At 35.7% G+C, this 13,571-nt stretch overlaps 2 protein-coding genes across 3 annotated transcripts in view; both read right to left on the minus strand.

Moving 5' to 3' along the window:
- YAF2 (YY1 associated factor 2) overlaps nucleotides 1-13,571 on the minus strand; it is a 1,232,548-nt gene that overhangs the window by 989,918 nt on the left and 229,059 nt on the right. The window contains exon 1 of one of the 2 annotated variants that reach the window (XM_050749421.1): nucleotides 7,235-7,238. The exons of the other annotated variant lie outside the window; for it this stretch is intronic. The gene's annotated coding sequence lies outside the window, so the exon portion shown is untranslated. Of the gene's footprint in view, nucleotides 1-7,234; nucleotides 7,239-13,571 lie in introns of those variants that run through there. 2 annotated transcript variants of the gene reach the window in all.
- Nucleotides 1-13,571, minus strand: part of LOC126931320 (60S ribosomal protein L12-like) — a 706,093-nt gene that overhangs the window by 624,290 nt on the left and 68,232 nt on the right. The window lies entirely within an intron of this gene.

Genomic DNA, 13,571 nt, shown 5'->3' on the forward strand with positions numbered 1-13,571 from the left:
AAAGGAGGACACGGAAGCAAAGGAGGAGACGGTCAATACAGCAACGTTCTCCAGGGCTATTGCACAGTTCTACTGATGACTTTTAGACAGAAGAAATGACATCTAAGTCATTGCAATAGGAGGGAAGGAAAAGACTTAGAAGCAGTTCCATTTATTTGTAAATAATAGGAATTTAAGGAAGTTCCCATCCAATGGTATTATTTCCTCTGTGAAGTAGCAGTCAAGCTCATCTGCTGAGAGAAAGAAGAGGTTTAAGAAGTGTGGAGCAGTTCGAAAGGACTCTAGAGAAGGTGTGGGAATACTGACCCACAAAGCACAGGGGGTGCTGGGAACAGTTAACTAGCAAGGAGTGAGATCACAGAGCTCAAGACCCCAGTAAATCATTGCAGACTTCTCCTTTTCCTCCTTCTGCCTTTTAACATTTGCAAACTTTCATATTTCTTGTCAACTTATTCCTAAGTATTTTATATTTTTATTTCTATCGGGAGGTTTCTTTTTTGTAATATTTTCGAACTAGTTATTGCCAACATAAATAAATCTATTTCAAATTTCTGTATTAATTCCTGGCCATCATGCTGAAATCTGGTATTGATTCTGGTCATTTTCCGGTTTGTGTTCTTGGTTGTTGAGATAAAAAATACTTCTGCAAATAATGACTTTTTCATCTGTCCTTTCTAAAGCATTTTTCCCATTCTTTTCCTCTTTTATTCGGTGATTATGACTTCCCAATAATGATGAACAACAATGGCTACAGAAATCTGTTTCTGACATTAATGGGGATGCTGCTGGTTCTTTGCCATTTATTAACATGTATTTATTCCATAAATATTTATTGAGCACCTATCATATGTAGTTATTGTGTTAAGGTACTGGTTCTATCTACTGTGGTGAAATAATTTGACACCATTTCTGACCTAATATAAATTCTAATGGAGAGGTAAAGATTTTAAAAGGTTACAAATATATGACCCCATAATTGTAACTTGTGACAAGACTTATGAATGGGGAAAAAGGGTGCTATGAGTGAAAAAAATGCAAGTTCTAATTTAAATCAGAGGGCCAAATAATTTTCCTCTGAAAAAGTAACATTTAAGATATAAAGGTGAGTCAGAATCATTGAAAAATCAGGTAAAGGTGTCGGGGTAGGATGAATAAAGGGAGTGAGTGGGGTGTTAATTAATGAAGAACATGAAATGAGATTACAGATTGAGATTATTTTGCACAATGCAAAGGATATAGAGTATACACTAAGTGCTTATATTAAAAGTTAACTCAGAATATAATTTTCGATGATACTGACCCACAAAGCACAGGGGGTGCTGGGAACAGTTAACAGGCAAGGAGTGAGATCACAGAGTCTTTCATATAAAAATGAACTTTTATGCTTAGTTTACTAAGTTGAGCTTTTAAAATTATGAAAAAAATTAAAATTATATTAATAGGCCCTACAGTTATATATTGAAATGATCATATGGATTTTCTTCTTTTACTTATTTGTATGACAAACTGTGTAAACAAGTTTTCTAATATTCAACTATCCTTTCCTTCCAAAAATAAATCTTAGTTGACTATGATATGTGTTTTAAATATGTTTATATTTAATTGTCTTATAACCTCTTAGGAATTTTGTAAATACATTAATACATTTTAAGAGGTTTTTGGGGGTTTTTTGCTTGTTTTATTTGGTGTGATTGTCAGATATGTTATTACCAAAGTTATGCTAACTTGATAAAACCAACTAGAATTTTTTCATTAAAAAACATTTGGAAACAGCATCACCCTTATAAAAAATTTTCAAATAGCATTCCATAAAACCATTTGAGCTTTGGGATTTTGGTGGCATGGATTTCTTTGACAACTTTGTCAATTATTTCTGGTTATGCCCATTAAGGTTTTGTGCTTATTTTGAGTCACTTCTGGTAATTCATGTTATCCTAGTTTAGGTTACCATCAGTTTTCCACTGGATTGTTTACAATGGATTTCTAACTGGTCTCACTTAATTCCAAGTCAATTTTTTTCCTTGTACTGTCAGCATGATCTCTCCAAATTTTTAATTCTAATCAACTTCTCTGAAAACCCTTCAACAACTTTGCATTAGTCTCAAGATAAAGTACAAAACTCCTTACACAACATATGAGCCATGAGTGTCGTTATCATTCCTAAAACTACATTACTTACCTTTCTGTCATTTTATTTCAATGCCCAGAATGTTAGATTCACTCTTCCCCTGCATCTGCCTCCATTATTTCCGTAACTAAAATTTCCTTGTTCCTGTTTCCTAAACTCTGGATAACTCTCCTTGTTCTTCAGCTGTCTGCTCAGATGTAATTTTCTCCTGGAAGCTTGTCCTAACTCCAAATATGTGTGCTACGGAGACATGTACCTATGGGAGGACTGTGAGAAACTATTCAGTCCCCTCTTCACTTGTCTGTCTCACTCAAAGGGCTATATGCAAATAGAGAGACCATGCATTTCTTTATTTGTTTTTATATTCAGTAAGTACTCATTAAGTATTTACTTATTGTGGAATAAAATGACAGGTGCGAGTAATTTCTAAGTACACTGTAATTTTTAACAACTCACATTTATTTAGCCTTTCCAAAGTATTCAAAACTTTCCCATTTACATATCATCAGTCTATATAATATTTAATTTAATCACATAATTACAAAAACAAGTACAACTGGCATAAAGACATTTAGGAATGAAAACCCTGGCTTTTTAGGAATATAGCTGAACCCATGAGAACAGAAATAGTACTAGCCACAGGCACAGCGATGGGCAACATTTGTTCATTTGTAAGTTGATTAAGTGGTGTTTCTACTACAGTAGAGTTTCTATTAGATACATAAACAGTTCACAATGGAGAACTGGTTGTGGAAATGTATTTGTAAGTTTAATGATTTGAATCTTAAAACATTTTGTTATGCAAAATAAGAAATGGTTAAGACTGCAAGACTTGGCAAAAGTCCTCATTCACATGGAAAGTAACCTAATACTACATTATTATAGCCTGGGTTTTAGGTCCATGGAGCTGGGAACTATGTAGTATACCAAAGGGAGGAGAAGAAATCATATGAGGAGGACTTTTCCTTTTCTTGATATTAATAAGGCTCAGAAAATTCCACAATATACCAAAAAAGATTTTGTGAACCTAATTGATCCTGCAAGTTTCTCCTATCTCCTGGTTAATCTTGACCTTGGGTGTTCCAAAATGTTCTATTTAGAAACATTATTTAGAAGGTTCTGATTTTTATAACTGATTTCTTTTTCCCCCCATTTGTTTCTTTACTTACTGGCAAACCACCACATAACCATTCTACTGATACATGTCAAATAAACAAATTTGTATACTTATACTATGGTATATATTTTCTGTTTGGAAAAATATTTGGTCTACACATTTTGGGACTAATCTTTGGAATTTATTTATTCCACGATTACTAGTAGGGGTCATGCATATTTTATTTGGAGGGTTGAGAACTCAAGTCATCTGCCAAAGTGTTGGGGAAAACCTGCCAAAGTGATGGAGGAATTTACAATATCCCGCAATACTTTTTTAAAAAAATCCGTCTGTCTCTTCATTATTAACTTATTAGAAAACCCTAGTCAGTGTCTCCTTCTGAAACATTGCTCCAAGATAATGTATCTCCCACTAAATGTCTGCTGAAAAAATTAATGTTGTTATGCAGATATCTACCAAGGAACTCCCCTTTGCTGGCCAGTTTTAGGATCTGACTTGGAAATCTTTTTCCAGTTGGGCTCTCAGGAATTAGGAGTTAGAATATTGAGTTAGTTTGTTGTGGATATTGAACTAGACAGTTACCTAGAGCTAGAGTTGGGGTTCAGGCCAATGATAGCCACATTTATGGAAAAGCCAAAGCTCAAGAGCCTTTCCAAGAAGACAGCTTAGGAACAAGGCAGCCATGCAGAGGTAAGCAGAGATGGGATGTGATTGCCTCATAACTTTTGGATTAACTGAAAACCCAGTATATTGCCAGCGCTTTATTTCCTTGAGATTCCCTAATCTTTTCAATAAACTTGCCAGTTTGTATAGTTTATGGGGGTGTCAGTTTCTTGCAACCAAATGATTCCTGGCTCATTCTTTGGACCATATTGAGAATTTGAAAACAAATAAGTAAAGTTTCAGATGGAAAAAATGTGACTCATTGAAGAGACAGAGTGAAGAGCAAGAAAAACATCACCCTCTCCAACTCCACCCCTGCTTTTGATATTTTTTTTCTTATAAATTATAGGGCCCAAGCCCCATACTAGGAAAATATCAATGTAGGAAGTCTGCTTTTGATGCTCTCCTTCTCGACTTTCATCCATTGCCTAATTAATAGAGGTGCTACCTTCTTTTTTTTTGGTACCTAGGGATTCATGCTCTCATCTTTCTCCTCTTATAATCAATTTTAGAAAAACATCTGATAAATTTGTTTTTGCAAAGAGAAAAATAATTTTAAAGCTGTTTCTTACTCTCTTTCATTGTCTATGTATATATGTCAGAAAATTTTCATTTTAGCAGTGTTCAAAATGTTAAGACACAAAATGAATCTCAAATTCAGAAACTTTAGCTGGTGCAAAGATGTGGTATTTTGGAGGCTAGGCCACCTGAACATGTTTGAAATCACACTGCAGAGATGGTTGTCTTCTCTGTTTCCATGTTAAGGCTTGCTCTGATTTGAGGTATGTCTGTGACAGTGTGTGGAATGTGAATATTTAAGAAGAGACCACCCTGCATGTTTGGATTAGTGTCTGTATCTATTTTAACAAGTATGGTGCCTGGGAATTCAGTTATTATTAGTTCAACTCCAGTTTGGGGTTCTGCATACATTGCAAGGGTAAAGGGCAAAGTACTTGTAGTCTTTTCTCTATGCTTCGTAAGACTCTTTGAAATATAATATTTTCTCTTAAGTGGACATGTCTTCAAATTGTGCCAGCTACTTGACAGATAGCTTGCATATGCTTATGTATAAGTACATTCATAACATACAACTATTCAAAAATGCCAGAATTGTTTTCTGAAAATTCAATTTTGCATAGTTCTGGTAATTAACTCACTGTCAAACTCTGCATAAATTTGAATTGCTTCAGCCTGCAATTTCCAAGCTTCTTAAAAGCTTGAATGGAGATCAAACAAAAAGTCTCAACCTCACTAATGCAAATGACAATGTAAGACCAACTCCAAATTTTTTCTATCATGTAATCAATAAAATCTTATGAATTTGTAAACAGCCCTGTCAAATCTGTAGTCATATATATCCCCAGACTTGAGGTGGCCTGCAAGGTCACAGAAAAAGAGTTTGAAGAAATTTGGTTTTCTGTTAAACTCATCCAGACTCAACTGGTGTGCTTAGATTCATTTATCTTAAGGTATCATGTCACAATTTCCTGCTACTGAATAATCATGCTATAGAACATTTGTTAGAACCTTTATTCTGGAGTAGCATGCACAGTAGAGGCACAGAAACTCAGGTGGAATAATTAGAGACATGGACTCTATTTCAAGCCAGATTCTTGACTCATAATAGAGGCATGTATTTTATTCCTAAATCCTCCCATTCAAAAAACAAGATGATATGTTAGCATTGCCCAGAATTCTCCAAGCAATGACAATGCTGGGTGATCTGGTGAGTGGAGATTTTAATCCCACATCAGAGATCTTGTCTTTGTTTCTACCATTATGATTGAATTATTTTCTAACAAGAAGTCATTAGTCTATTCATCCCACTAATTATTTTTGAGTTTGTATTAGGTGCCAGGCTCTGTGCTTGGAAGAAAAAGTTCAGAGATGAATAAGTTACAGTTTAAAGACCTTATGGTTGTCATAACCACAGTTATAGGAATATGCGTGGGTATTATGAAAACCCCAAGGAGTAACACCTAACCTATTTTAGTGGGGATGGGAGGCATGGAGTGGAAGAGGAGGGGAAGGGAAGATGAATTGAGGAGGTCATGGTGCTTGGGTTAAATTTTCAATAATAACTAGGAGGTAGCCAGACCTAGATGATAGCTTGAGCAAAGGAATTCATGAAAATGCACATTGGTGCCAGAGAACAAGCTTCTGGTGTGCTGGAGTAAAGAGTGAGGCAACAGCATTGAAGGATTGATGAAAATGAAGAGGGAAGCAAGCACCTGGTCATGGAGGACCACAGGTGCCATCAAGTCCTATATGATTCCTAATTGCTGTGGTTTTGAATGTACTCTCCAGAACTCATGTTGATGCTTAGTCCCCAGTGTGGCAGTATTGGGTGGGGAGGCCTTTAAGAGGTGATTGGATCATGAGGGGTCTGCCCTTCTAACTAGGTCAATTCATTTATGGATTAATGGCTTATCATGGGAGGGGAAATCATGGCTTTATAAGAAGAGAGGTCTGAGATACCATATTAGCTTGTGTGCCCCCTTGCCATGTGATGCCTGCCACTACCTAAGGATACTACAGAGAGTCCCCATGAGCAGGAAGACTCCCACCAGATGTGCCCCCGGGATCATGAAATTTCCAGTCTCCATAACTGCAAGAAAAAAATTCATTTTCTTTATAAATTTCCCAGTTTCAGATATTCTACTATAAGTAACAGAAAACAAACAAAGATACTAATCTAAGCATATTTCACCAGATTATAGAGAGAGCAATGTTTCTTAATTGTCTTTCTAGCACCCAAGCATAGCACAGGCCTACCATTGAATAAATGCTTACTGAAGATTTCCTGGTCTTCTTCTCGACTTCTAGTTCTTTTTATTTTATTGTTGTTGTTTTAAACAAAGAGACCGTTTTCTTTTATAGATATCACAGGTCAATTAATCAGGTAAAATTGGCTGAAAATTTTGAAAATATAAAATAATTTCAAGCATAACTATTCATGGTGTTTCATGTCTTACAGAACAAAAAATATTTAGGCAACACAAATTGATTAATAAAAGGTAACCACCTGCACTTGATTGAGTGGTATGCTAAATCCTGTGCTATAACTTGGCAATGTATATTATGTAATCCATGTAACCATCTCATTAAATGAATTTTGTCATCTTTATTTTATAGATGGAAAAGTGTCAAAGATGTGAAATAACTTGCCCATGTTTAGTTATTATACACAGAGGCGGAGTTTGAACTTTGTTCTGTGGGCCTCAAACACCTAGCATTCCAAATAGCACTTCCAGAACTGGGTACAGAAATAAACTGGGAAGAACCTCCAGTTAAATTAGTGCAAGAGGTGCACAGGTAGACTATTTCCCCCCACTCCATTTGGTGATACTTGAATTTTGATTAACTAGTTTCAGGAAATATTTCACCAGAAACTTTACTGATACCATGTTTTATATGGCTTTAATAGATCAAGACCTTCTGACTTGGGGTTTCTCAGGGGAAAATCTTAATAAATCACTGCAAAATCCTTTAGAAATACCTTTTTGATGGAAGTGTCTTTAACTTGAGTTGAGAGAGGGAACCTTGTCTCTTCTTCTGTAGCTTTTAGAAGGCTTCTGTTCTTTTTGTGGTTAGACATGTTCTTGGCATTTTTTCCTTCCAGAGAGACTTCTGAATAGCAGCATTCAGGTTGTCAGAACTTCCTCCCTGCCTGGGACTGCAATGTGAGAGATTATAGTGTACAGTTTGCTACTGGGCTTGAATGACTATAGCATTACATCCAATGTCTATTCTAAACAGAAATGAATCAAAGAATAAATGGAAGATATCTCATCAAGACAGGAAAATAATGGTAGCCAAATGAGATTTATATTTGGAGAAAAAGCATGGAGGGCAATCATAATCACATTTTGGGTTATTTATCATTTCTAAGTCTTATTTTTGCTGAAAAAGATTAAAAAAACCACTCTAATCTCTTTGCATATGGCTCAGCATAGATCCAATTTTGAACCTTTCTTCCACTAAAGTGTTTGAGTAAAGGGTTGTAAATAAAAATAAAAATTTATTTGGTAACCTGCCAGTTAAAAATGTTCTTTCTCTTTAATGATTTTCCCAGTATGTTAGCTAAAGAATGATTTACTCCCATTTGCCCACCCTTAAGTTTTCCTACCTTTCCAGAAGTAATTCTTGTCCCTTTGTCTATTTTTTCACTTGGACATTCTTGGCATTCCTTTGCAGAGAAACACAGACCCAAGTTTCAGAGCCTCAACAGGGGACCCACACTTCCCATAAGACTAGTGGCAGGGTGGAGGGCATGTGCATCTTTTAGTCTTCTCACGAGTATCCATCTTTTGTTTTTTCCCCAATATTCAGGTTTGGGTCTCTAGTTTCAAGCCCAAGACGGCACAGAGTCTGACAGGCTCCTACCTTCTTGAAGCATTAGTATTCCTTCTTCTATCTGTCTTCCTTCTTCGAAAGTTCAGAAATGACTAGAAAGTAAGTCAATTCTGTTGCCAGCTCCCTCCTGCTTTCTTTCTTCCTTAATCCTCTCTTCCTCCAGAATGTCCCCACTCTGACAACCTTCTGAGATTTTTGATCTTTCGCTCCCCATCGACATCATCTGATGCCACTTGGCCAGTAATCTCACTTTCTCAAGTTCAAGGGAAGTTCATCTGTAAAATAGTTAAACTACATTATTGATAACTGATAATCATATATTAAAATCACTTACTCTTCCTAAAGTAGTAAATGTATGAAATTGTGACAGTTTTACACAGGTGACAGGATCTTTTAAGAAAGAGTCATTCGGCACTGTGAACATTTATGTACTTGATTCAGGTGATGGTCTTCTCTGGAACACGGTGGGCGTAGTCCTGCCAATCAAACACCTGACCTGTAAATTACTTCCTTCAGTTTCTTCTTTAAGACTAAAAGGTACTCATTACTTTCTTCATGTTTCTATATTGGATTTTTGTTCTTCTTTTTTTTTTTTTTAAGCTAGAAATTATCAAATCAACTCTGAAGAATCTATTATCACATGTCATCTATTAATGCCCCTAAAATGTTTTTTTTGCACAAAAGATGAAACATTTCAAGCAAAAGTATGGCCCCAAAGTAACCATGGAGAAATATGCTGTCCATACATTAAGGAAAGAGTGAGGAATACTGTTTGAAGTCTGGCATTTTATCTTATAATGTATAAGATCTTAGCATTAGCTCTTGCACCAAGTGGCTCTTGTTCAACATGTGTATTTATATTGGCATCTCTTTAGAATTTTTTTGTAAACACTGCCAACTCATCATAACTTTGCTTTTAACGTCTTCTAAAAGAGGTAAGCAACATAATAATATTGCTTATGATACATATAAAAACACTTTCTTGTAAGTGCTAAGAGTCTTAGATTTACAAAAAATCTTATAAACTTAAGAACATGGACTATATACAAAATAAAAGGTAAAAATTGTACTAGACATTCAAATACTTACAGTATTTTCCCTATCTTGTAAAAAGATACACTTTTTAGTGTTGTTAGAATGCCTTAAGAATCATGGCCTCTTGGGTTTAAATTTATTTAAAAAACTACAGTTTCCATTTTCTGTTTATTTTGTCCTGGGTGTGTCATTGGAAAGGATAGATTAGAACTTAATGACAATGGGAATCCAAAAAGCTGATTCAAACAATTTTAGGGTTTCAATAGCAGTTTCAAGTGATACCACAGTTTGTGTATGAAATCATTCAGGGCACCGAAACTAAGAAACTAATTTATGCATCAGAGCATCAATTTACTATGCACCTAATAAGGATCAGACCCAAGATTAACCACATTAAAACAGAGTATCTGTCATCCACACAACAATCCTAGAACATAGCGATGTTTGCTCTGATTTTATAGATGGAGAAGCAGGTAGAGAGGTAAAACAACTGGCTTATGGTTACAGAGTCCTCAGATTTCAAAGCGGGGATTTGAGACTTAGTCTGCTGGCTCCCAAATTAATGTTCTTGCCACTACCCCAGGCTGCTTCCTTATAATTAGGAAAGTTGTGCTCCTGAACAAGTGTTTGGTTTTTCCAAAGATGGGATCTGCTTTGCGATTTGTCCATGCTGATATCAGTAGCCCTAGTTCATTCATTTTTTTTCTCTAAGTTTAGTAGCTATAGCTAAGTTATTCTTCAAAGTCATTGTGCCAGATTATACTCTGAATACCAATGTATAAGCATCTCCTTTTTTCCATACTCTTGCTGTGGCAACACACTACTAGTTGCCTATCCAATACCCATTTTTCATTCTTTTCTTAGAAGCTTGACTTTCTTTCCCCCCAGTAGTAACATGTACAACTTCAAAAAATATATTTCCCAATCTCTTTTGGTAACTACATGTAGCTATGTGACACAGTTCTTGCCAAGAAGATACAATCAGAATCTGTTGGAGATTTACAAAAACTTTTTCATCTCTCATATAGGTCTTGGCCTTTCCTTTGCTGCTTTCTTCATTTTAGACTATCCTGGAGTGCAGACATGAAGTTAGACATAGAACAGCGATTTTGAATCCATGGGATATCAGTTTGAGGGTGAAAGACCCACAATATGAAAGATGTAACAGAACATAAAAGGATCCAGGGATGCAGATGGAGCTGCTTCATTGGCTAAGGACAGCCAATCTCTGTAATTCTGCTTAATGAGATGAGGAAACTCTTATTCAATAGAAATCATTGTATGCAAACATTTATTAAGAAAACAATTACCACTTTGACTATTTCTCTTACTTCCTTGGCAGGTTATTGGTGTTTTTTAAAACACGATTTTTATACTTCATCCAGCATCTTGGGTGTTTTATGCTTGAAGATGTCAGAGTGTCTAATCACCATTTTGCCAAAAAATGAAGCCTCTTTAACTTTGAACTTTAATGAAATCAACACTTTGCATGTTAGTTTGAAAAAAAATAATGTTCATAGTAATTCAGATAGTGGCTTGTTTTAAAAGCTTTTCCCCTCCTTTCATACTGATTGATCTTCTACCTTCCAATTCTATTTCGTGGGAATATGATACTAAAATTTTCTGTGATTTCCTTAATAAAACAAGCCAGGAGGAGATTTCTGGAGTGACAGAATAAGGGGCTCTTGTGATGCTCTCTCCAGTGAAACAACTGTAACTGGTGATAATAATTTAAAAACCAACCATTTAAAGTCTCTGGAAATCGTCCTAAGGACTTACAGTAAATGGGGAAACACTGACTTAGGAAAAGCTGTTAAATCCCAGTTAGAGGAGTAAGGTTCTGTGCCATTTGAACCATCACCCATTCTTTTCCACCCCAACCCCAGGACAGTGCGATGGAAGTTCTACTCTGGGTTTCTGCAACCAAGGTGTGACTCTGTTCCCTCTGCTCCTAGTCTGGGCTTACATTTTCTCTCAATGCATAAAGAGCCACCAGTGTGTCTCATCATCCCCTGTTCTGTGTTGCAGAAACTCTCTCCAGGCAACCACTGGGAATCTTTAACTAACTCTCATTTATAAGATGAGGAATTCTATGAGTTTGTTCACAGAGCAGAGGTTCCACACCGGGAAAGGAAAGCCAAGAAGACCAAGGGGCTACTGCCCTACCCAGTACCCTACTTAGAGATCAGGGATGTTACTCTGAGACAAGCTGCCATTATATAGGTCCTGCACAGGAAGAGAAGCAGACTGTAAGCACAGAGAGATCCATAGCTCACGTCATGGTGACTGGCTTTATTTGCAACAGTGTTTGGGGAAGTTCAAGCCTAAGGATGCCGTGAATTTAAAAAAAAATAAAAAAGAGAGAGAAGATTTTGGTGGTAAGCAATTAAGGAAAGGCACGTAGCTCCATGACAACAAGTGAAATGGTAGGTTAGCTAGAAGTTTAACAGAGAATCAGGGAAAGAGAGCCTAGAAGAGTCCTCCTGGGGTCTTACCAAGCTGTGAAGATTGGCCTCAAAGACCATCTTTATAAAAGAGATGATATTCCTTGGCTCAGACTGTGAAGTAATTTATGCCCCTGAACATTATCAAAAAAGAACAACCAGTTAGCAATTATGAAAGTTCAATAGCTAGAAAATTATAACAGTACAGGAAGACCACTTAGAAGCTTTACATGGACAAGGAAAGAGAAAGTCAAAGAGATTCCAGCTAAAACCACTGTAATCCCTCAGCATGTAGGATGTAGAGTGACTGTGCACATGCCCAGGACTGTGCCATCCGAGGAACAAAATCAGAGGCTGAAGACTGAAGTGAAAATAGAATTAGCTAAAATAGTTCAGCAAGCTCATTAAGCAACTAAACCAGCAAACAATTAGAATAAGTTCAAAGTTGGTGGGAGAAAGATCAGTATCGAGTTTTTATGCTGAGTTTTCAATGAAAAATGGTGAGGCGTACAAAGAAACAGGGAAGCATGACTCATACACAAGAAGAAAAACAGGCAACAGAGACTACATTTGAAAGGGCCCAAATATTGGACTTAACTAAACTCCGGAGCAGCTATTACAAATATGTTCAAGGAATTTAAGCAAACCATGCTTAAAGAATTAAAGGAAGATATAATTACACTGCCTCATCAAACAGAGACTATCAATAAATAGGTAGAAATTATTTTTTAAAGAGGTAAATGGAAGTTTAGGGGGTTAAAAGTGTAATAACCAAAATAAAAACTTACTAGGGAGGTTAAATTCAAACTTCCAGTTGACAGAAGAAATTATCAATGAACTTGAAGACAGATCAATAGAGTGTATGCAATCTGAAGAAGAGAGAAGAGTGAAAAGACATAAAACAGCCTCAGAGAAATGTGGAATACCATCAAGTGTAGTTGAATGAAGTATAGTTGAATCATCATCATCCAAAATATGATGAATACAAAGAGATCCACATTCGGATACATCATAGTTAAAAGGTTGAAAGACAAAGAGAAAAATCCTAAAAACAGCAAGAGAAAAATGACACACCACATTAGCAATAAGACAAATAGCTGATTCATCATCAGAACCAATGGATGCCAGAAGGCAGTGGGATGACATATTCAAAGGGCTAAAAGAAAAATATTATAAACCAAAAATCCTATCTTAAGAAACATCCTTTCAAAAATGAAGTCAAAGACATTTCCATATACAAAGAAACTGAGGTAATTCTTGGTTATCCAAACCTACTTTACAAGGTATGCAAAAGGAAGTTCTTCAGGCTGAAGGCAAGTGACATCAGAGAGTAATTCTGTCTGATGTCTGTCATTCTGTCAATTCAAAGCTTGAATTTAACCTCTCTAGTAAGTTTTTATTTTGGTTATTATAATTTTAATCCACATTTAAAAAAGCGTTGGGAAAGGTAATTATGTAGGTAACTGTAAAGACACTATAATTAGACTTTTTTCTCCCTTATTCTCTGAATAGATTTAAAAAGTTGTATCAATATGTTTGTAACTATTTTGTTGAATCTACAATATATATACATATAACATATTTGCAATAACAGCACAAAGTTGTATTAGAGTAAGAAAATGACAACAGAGAGTAACTCAAAACCACAGGAAGAAACGAAGAAAACCAGAAATGGAAATAAGAAGTTTAATATAACAAACTCTATAAATATATAGTTGCTCCCCTTTCTTCTTTAGCTTCTTTAGATGACATAAAATTATACAAAGTAATAATTATCACAATACATTTTATGTACTTGATATGCATAACAATAGTAGCACAAAAGAAG

The sequence above is a fragment of the Macaca thibetana genome, chromosome 11 (genome assembly GCF_024542745.1).
Source record: "Macaca thibetana thibetana isolate TM-01 chromosome 11, ASM2454274v1, whole genome shotgun sequence".
Taxonomy (NCBI): Eukaryota; Metazoa; Chordata; class Mammalia; order Primates; family Cercopithecidae; genus Macaca; species Macaca thibetana.